Here is an 8708-nt window from a genome sequence, read left to right on the forward strand (position 1 = left end):
AAAGAATTTTTGGTAAGCGTTAGTCACAAATATATAAATTTAACTGTGTAATAAGAAAAACTGCCAGTGGATACTTGAAATTTACGTAATTATAACCCATTTAGCACAAAACTACATTTAGTTTAACAAATTTATCCTATATCAAAACAACAGTAGCAGTTCTGCTGGACCGAGCGAGGTGGCGCAGTGATTAGCACACTGGACTCGCATTCGGGAGGACAACGGTTGAACCCCGCGTCCGGCCATCCTGATTTAGGTTTTCCGTGATTTCCCTAAATCGCTCACAGGCAAAATGCCGGGATGGTTCCTCCGAAAGGGCACGGCCGACTTCCTTCCCTAATCCGATGAAACCGATGACCTCGCTGTTTGGTCTCCTCCCCCCAAACAACCCAGCCCAACCCAGCCAGTTCTGCTGGCTCAAATGTAACTTGTAGGTTTAAATATGTAATAATAAAACAACACTATTTTGGAATCTGACGATCGAATGAGTATTTCGTTGCATAGCCATAGCCTTTGATCACAGCTGCACATCCGTTTGTTACTGAATCCACATGTTTTGTAATAGGTCAAGCGGAAGTACGTGCAATAAGGCAGCAGCAAATTGACCCTTTTTTCTGTAGCTTCTACAACGATAACGTCGATCTAATGCAGCCCATAGGCGTTCAGATGTATTTAACGCTCTGCCTTGGCTACTCCAAAAGTTCTATTTTTAATCTGAAAAGGCCTTTTTAAATGGCCGGAGGTGTGCTTTGAATCATTGTCCGCTGTACCACTTCCTTCAACACAGCTTATTGGCAGGCGGGAGCCATCGATTCGCGTGGTCTGCGCCACTGTCCATCCATGGTGACTGGCGACAAATGCAAGCATCCGTGTCTGATGACGGGTTAACGGTGGCAACCGTTTGCGGCCCTGGCTCCCATACCCTATGGAAACCCTGTTCCTACGGATTGCCCATTGGGAGACATGTCTAACGCATCCTATGTTGAACTGAGGCATGATCTGTTGAACAGTTGCCCTTCTGTCAGAGCTGACGATCCGTCTCAGATGTCGCAGGTCACAGTCATCGCGCTGGCTGGATGGCCAGTAGTTACATCTGTTGTGCACCGGGGCACCATCATTCAAGCATTCACTATACACCCGGGACACGATTGTACATGTTAAGCTGCACCACTGCCGAAGTCTAAATTTCCGTACGTTGGGCATCGATCACCATACACCGTTCGAAAGCCGTCAGCTCACGGTGAGCGTGTCTCTGTTATGATCTGGCTCGAGTATGGAATGGGCTCCATAGTGGTTCTGGAAGGGACTTTCAATGGTCCGCTGTATGTTGCTGCGGGACGGTTGGGGGGAGGGGGGGGGGGCAGGGGACCATCTCCATCAATTCTTGGCCTTCCAACACCCTGACGGTTCAGCGGTGTTTCAAGATGATAACACGCCGACACATCGCACCCATGTCACCCAGAATTGTTCCAGGAACATGCAGAAGAGGCCCAAAGACTGAGATGGTCATACCGGCGCCCAGATTTGAACCCCATCGAGCACATCAGCGCTGCTATGGAACGCTGGCTCCATGCCATGTGTCCCACACCCACGAATAGACCGGAATAGGCTGCCGCTCTGCAAACGATTTGGTGTCAGCTGCTTGCAGAGGAATACCACGGACTTGTAGACTCACTTCCAGTGTGTGTCACTGCAGTTCTCTGGGACAGAGGAGGCACCACGTGGTATTAGGTGCTTATCCCATGACATTTGCTACATTATTATTGTATGATCTTGCTTGTTTATTGGATATGTAACAGCAGCGGCGTGAAGCTCTTGATGGAGCGACACAGTTATATGCGTTGTTGTGCACTGACAGCATATAAAGAGTGCTGACAACGTAACACCACACTACAAAATAATTATGAGGGCTACTGTACCACGAGAACCGACAAAATTCACAAATGTCTCTACACCATACGTCTTGGGAAAACTTTTGTAGTGAAGGTAAGCAATGATCAATGCACCTAAACTGTTCAAAAATTGGTTCCAATCTTCCTAAAGTAAATACGTGAATATACCGCCTAAACAGCGACCAGCTCTTATGGAGGGTGTTTCATTTGCGAGAACGGCACAACGGACGCCTGCAGAGTGCTCCTGTCAGACTTTGCTCTCGGCGTCGATGAAACCCGAGTCTGGGCAGCCGACAAGACTGATAGGATTAAAACTCAAGTTAGGACAAGGTATCTGAGCCGCTTGTGGGCGGAGCAGACTCCCGGAAGCGCCAGTTTAGAGCTTTTAGGTAAATGCTGGCCCGTAAGCCAATATCCGCATTAGCGGTGAGTAAACGAGCCTGCTAAGAGTTGCAAGCACCTAATCCGCGCCGCCGCTGGTCCTTTCATTAGCGGAACCGTAGACAAAGGAGGCACGGTGCCATTCAAGTGGCGCTCACGAGATCCTCTGCAGTGCCACTGCACGTCCGGCAGATTGCTGCCTCATCTCAAATTTTGATAGATGGTTACCTCCATCAGTGGACAAATTACGATGGTGAAAGTTGGTCAAGGTGTGGCATGGTAGCTCAGTGAAGGTGACAAATCGTCCCTCGGTTTCTCGCAGTACCTTAACCACCTACATTGTGCATTTGCCAAATACGAACAATATTACCCTAACTTTCTCCAGAGTGCTTTCGGAATGGATCATCCATTCTAAGTATAGCTGTTATATGAAACTTCTCCCATCCTCCAGATTCAACGACCGGCCGAGGTGGCGAGTGGTTTTTTATTCACTGGACTTGCATTCGTTGGGGTGACGGTTCAAACCCGCGTCCGGACATCCTGATTCTTGTTTTCCGTGATCTCCCTAAATCGATTCAGGCAAATGCCGCAATGATTCCTTTGAAAGGGCACGGCCGACATCCTACCCTAATCTGATAGAACCAATGACCTCGCTGTTTCGTCCCCTCCCTCAAATCAACCAACCAACCAGATTCAACGATTATTTATCTACACTCGGAAGAAGACGTGCCCCGATGGTCTACTGATGCGTCGCCACCACGCGGGTTTTCTCAAGATGATGTCAAAGGCGATCGCCAATCTTTCCGAGGACATGTTGGTGTGACGAAGATGGATTAATAACACAAAAAATAAAACATAAATACACCAATAAATATAACCTTCCTTGCATTATTCTCTCCTGTGTTTAAAATAAAAGAATGGTAGCGTATTTGACAAAAAAAGTCGGTAGAGCACTTTCCTGCAAAAGGCAAATGTCCTGATTAAAAAAAAAAAAAATAAAAAAAAAGAGGTTAAGGAGCTAGATTACAGGCGCGGCCATATCAAGTTCGTTCCCTGGTTGGTGCCAGGATTTTTATTTGCCATTTATTATTTCTTTGCCAACGGCCTTGCCGCAGCGGTAACACTGGTTCCTGTCAGACCACCGAAGTTAAGCGCTGTCGGGCTGGGCTAGCACTTGGATGGGCGACCATCCGGTCTGCCGAGCGCTGTTGGCAAGCGGGGTGCACTCAGCCCTTGTGAGGCAAACTGAGGAGCTACTTGATTGAGAACTAGCGGCTCCGGTCTCCGAAGCTGACATACGGCCGGGAGAGCGGTGTGCTGACCACTTGCCCCTCCATATTCGCATCCAGTGACGCCTGTGGGCTGAGGATGACACGGCAGCCGGTCGATACCTTTGGGCCTTCATGGCTTGTTCGGGAGAAGTTTAGTTTTTAGTTTTTATTTGTTATTTCTTTTACCGCCGTCTCCCCTATCTTCTATCCTTCCTTTCCCCCTTTCCTTCCCTTTCCCTACCCTCACATCTGCCCCAGATCTCACATTTGCCTCTATGAATCCTCTACAAAATGAACTCGAAATCCCAGTTCACCTATACTAATACTGTCGCCACATCAGAATCAACTCACAGCCACTCCATTTTCTAATTGCATTCTTCTACAGAGTTCGAAAAGTTGAATTGACTGCCTGGGTAAGTCAGTCCAAAGGTGGGGGGAAGGAAACGGCAAACAACCTACAGTAAGTTCATGCCGAGTAGACTGAGGTGACAAAACTCATGGATTAGCATGGTGGTAGTTCGCGTACATAAAGTATAAAAGGGCAGTGCGTTGGCGGAGCTGTCATTTGTACTCAAGTAATTCACGTGAAAAGGCTTCTAACGTGGTTCCGACCGCGCGACTTTGAACGGGGGTTGGTAGTTGGAACTACGCGCACGGGTCATTCCATTACGGAAATCGTTAGGGAATTCAGTATTCTGAGATCCACAGTGTCAAGGGTGTGACGAGAATACCAAATTGCAGGCATTAGCCCTAAGGACAACGCAGTGGCCGACGGCATACACTTAACGACCGAGAGCAGCGGTGTTTGCATAGAGTTGTCAGTGGTAACAAACAACATTGCTTAAAAACAACATTGCGTGAAATACCTACAGAAAACAATGTGGGACGTACGACATACGTATCCGATAGGACAGTGCGACGAAGTTTGACTTTAATGGGCTATGGCAGCAGACGAATGACACTAGTGCCTTTGCCAGCAGCACGACATCGTCTGCAGCGCCTCTCCTGTACTCGCGACCATGTCGGTCGGACTCTAGGCGGCTGGAAAACCCGTGGCTTGGTCAGATGAGTCCCGATTTCAGTTGGTAAGAGCCTATGGTAGGATTCGAGTGTGGCACAGACCATACGAAGTCATGGACCCCAGTTGTCATCAAGGCACTGTGCCACCTGGTGGTGGCTCCTTGATTGTGTGGGCTGAGCTGGGTCCTCTGGACGTTTGGCTACTTGGAGATAACGGGCTGCCATTCATGGGCCTTATGTTGCCAAACAACGATGGAATTTTTATGGATGAGCATACTGATGGTAGGATCTCACCGGGCACAATTGCTCGAATATGATTTGAAAAACATCCTGGACAGTTCGAGCGAATGATTTGGCCGCCCATATCGACCGACATGAATCCCATAGAACATTTGTGGGCCATAATCGAGAGGGCAGTTCTTGGAAAAAATTCAGCACCGGCAGCTTTTTCGAAAATTATGACTGGCTATAGAGACAGCATGGCTGAATAATTCAGCAGCGGACTTCCAAAGACTTGTTGGGTTGCTGTATTACACCGGACAAAAGGAGGTCCGACGCTATATTGCGAGTTATCCCATGACTTTTCTCACATCAGTGTAAAGGTGTGGTGTTCAAACAATACTCTGATGGACGACAGTTTTACATTGTTTTTAAGGCTTGGATGATCAATGGCTAGTACCTTTCTCTTTGGTACAGTGAGCGACAAAGAGTACCGTGAGATTATGTTATTTGCAAAACATCACATATAGGGACTACCAAGAGCTACTGAAGAAAGAAACCTTTATTCACTACCAGTGTCGATTAAACGAACATCTTGAGTAGCATTATATTACTTATAAATAAAATAAGAAACCATTCCGCACCACTGTTGATATTTTTGCTGGGTACTATTATTGATGGTATTTTCAGTGGCGCAGGAGGTTTTCTTCTTAAATATTTTTGAAGGCGTAGTAAGATCGCTATCATACAATCTTATGTAAACAATGTTACGTTACCTGATGATGATTGGTTGATCGAAACCGGTAGTATGTAAAGGTTTATTGTGTCAGTAGCTCTTATTGGTCCTTAAATATGACTTTCTTCATATATTTACTATCTGTAGGGAACCACTTACACAACACTTATGTTACGTGTTATTCTGAACAAACATCCCCTCTTCGCAGACTGTGCAGTAGAACGGGCTTAAGGGTAGTTTGGTGCTGTTTTGAAATAAATGCTTACAGCACGTCAGTCACGTGTTCGGCTGGATTGAAGGCCTGCCATTAAATCGAATCTCGGTATATCGTTGACAGTGACGATATGTGCAAGAAGTGGCATCGAGTGCACCGACAGGAAATTTGTTATGTCCATTATCATTCAACATATTCCGGATGTGTCAATGAACGCATGTACAAAATATTAACGTAATTATATTGTCATATGCTTTTCTAGAAAAACAAGTTTTTTGATAATTCTGAGGAGTCATTTCTTGGAGTGACTCCAAATACACTTTACAAATTGGAAATATCTTCCGGTGCACTAGAATATATGCTTCTGACAAAGCCACTATATAAATAAGCACAGAAAACGTGTGTACCTCTATAACGCTGTCTGAGACGACACGGTTATTTAAAGGGGAACACTCATCATTAGATAACTGAGTTCAAATTCAGGACAATTTGATGCTTAACAATGTTGCAAAGACTGGCTCTTGACTCTCAGCACAAACAAATATAACAGCCATCCTTGGTCATTTGTGTTTTACAGGCAGTAGGACGTGATCAAAGGCATAGTTCTCTTGCTGACGTTTCGTCCTTCAATGTCGCAGTGATCATCAGAGGCTATAGCGATTCGGAAAGCAGTTCCGATTTCGAACAAGTTCGGCAAACGGAACCGTTTGTCTTTTATATTTATTCACGTAACTACCGGTTCGCGACGTCAACAGACCGCTGATTAAGATCATCAACAGCGACGTGTGTTGCGGACACGATAGTGGGAAAAGATGGTGCTCCTTTATTTAGCTCTAAGGCCCACAAATTGGCTAATTTCTATCCTTCTTCTTCTCTGTTAAATAGTTTTTGTGCTCTACGGCCTCTCTTTGCATTCTAGAATAGAAATTTCTGCCCTCTTGATTAAACTGTTGTTTCGATGCTTCCCTGGTCCCAGTTAAAGTCCACCAACTATCATAAGCTTGAATATCAAGTGTCCTTGTAGTGCTTTAAGTGAAATACCACTTGCTTAGCAATGCTATAGATAACTTCATGCTAGCGATTGTAAAATAAAACGTTTTAATAGTTACCTTATTACGGTATCAGTAGTCCAAAGGCTGCAGTAACACACTCTAAGACAAGAAAAACTACGTACCACGAACGAACTATCGGAATGGCCGGAAATCATAGATGTGATGCACATGTACAGACAAACAAAAGATTTCAATTCATGGAAAACTGGATGATTTATTCAAGAGAAAGACCTTCAAAAATTGAGTAAGTCAGTAACGCTTTGGTCCACCTCAGGCCCTTATGCAAGCAGTTATTCGGCTTGTGATTGATTGATAGAGTTGTTGAATGTCCTCCTGATGGATGTCGTGCAAAATTCCGACCAATTGGCGGGTCAGACCTTAAATCCCGAGCTTTAACGTTTAAAGTGTTCTCAATTGGGGAAAGCCAGCGACTTTGCTGGTCATAGTAGTGTTTGGCAAGCACGAGGATAAGCAGCAGAATCTCTCGCCGTGTGCGGTCGGACATCATCTCGCTGAAATGTAGGCCCGAGATGGCTTGCCATGAATGGCAACAAAACGGGGCGTAGAATATCATCGACGTACCATTGTGCTACAAAGTGCCATGGATGGCAACCAAAGGGGATCTGCTATGAAAAGAATTGGCAGCCTCAGAGCATCATTTCTGGGTGTCGGGCCGTTTGGCGATCTCCACTGTGCGGGGCGTCTCCAGATACAGGACGACAATTATTGAACTATTTGAGAAACAAAAACGTGTATTAGTTACAAAATATGGCGTGCACACGCATTACTCAACATGTAAATCTCACTACATATATCTTGATTTAGGTTATGACATGTTCGACATGCCTGCCATCATCGGCGGTGATGTGGCGCTGACGAATAGCGAAATTCTGCATGACCCACTGAAGCGTCCGAAGGTCGATGCTGTCGATGACCTCCTGAATGGCTGTTTTCAGCTCAGTAGTGGTTATGGGGTTACTGCTATATACTTTTTTTTTAATATAGCGTCCAAAAAGGCGTCGCATGAGTTAAAATCCGGAGAATAAGGCAGCCAATCGAGGCCTATGCCACTGGCCTCTGGGTATCACAGAGCCAGAAGACGTTCTCCAAAGTGCTAATTCAGGCCATCAAACACACTCCTGCTTCGATGCGGTCGAGCGTCGTCTTGCATGAACCACATCTTGTCGAAATCAGGGTCACTTTGAATACTGGGCATGAAATCATCTCCTAAAACCTTCACGTACCGTTCCATAATCACTGTGTCATCAAGGAATATCGCACCGGTTATTTCGTGACTGGATATTGCACACCACATAGACAACTGTTGGGAGTGAAGAGACTTCTCGATCGCGAAATGCGGATTCTCAATCCCCAAATGCGCCAATTTTGATTGTTGAGAAACCATCCAAATGGAAGTGAACTCCGTCACTAAACCAAACCACATTCAAGTGAAAGTCCTGTTCATCAATTCTGTGGACAACAGTGATGGCGAAACACAAGCGCTGTTCCAATGCCCTGGGGCATGGTGGCTGATAGGTTTGAATTTTGCACGGGAAGATATGCAGGTCTTCAACAACAGTTTGTTGCAGTGTCTCCCAGATGGCTCCCACTTGTTGTGCAGCTCGTCTGATCGATTTCCTGGGACTAGTTTAAATCCACAGCTCGTATCTTGCAGATGTTTTCAGGCGTTTTCACCCTTTCTGGACGACCGACAATGCCAACACTGTCATCACGAAGAGTGTTTGTTCTCTCAAACTTGGGAATCAAATTCTTGATTGTTAGCACACTTGGACCGGTTGCCTTCAGCTTGAACTCGGCCGCAAACATCATCTGAGTTGTTATTGGCTCGCATAGTAGGTCTTCACAAGCTCTATACGCTCAGGCACGCTGTACAGAGACATTTTCAAGTGCATAACGTCGCCA

General features: G+C 45.8%; 1 pseudogene; it reads left to right on the top strand.

The window, feature by feature from the left end:
• Positions 1-3369: 3369 nt before the first annotated feature.
• LOC124799534 lies at positions 3370-3487 on the top strand (annotated as a pseudogene).
• Positions 3488-8708: the final 5221 nt, after the last annotated feature.

The sequence above is a fragment of the Schistocerca piceifrons genome, chromosome 5 (genome assembly GCF_021461385.2).
Source record: "Schistocerca piceifrons isolate TAMUIC-IGC-003096 chromosome 5, iqSchPice1.1, whole genome shotgun sequence".
NCBI lineage: Eukaryota > Metazoa > Arthropoda > Insecta > Orthoptera > Acrididae > Schistocerca > Schistocerca piceifrons.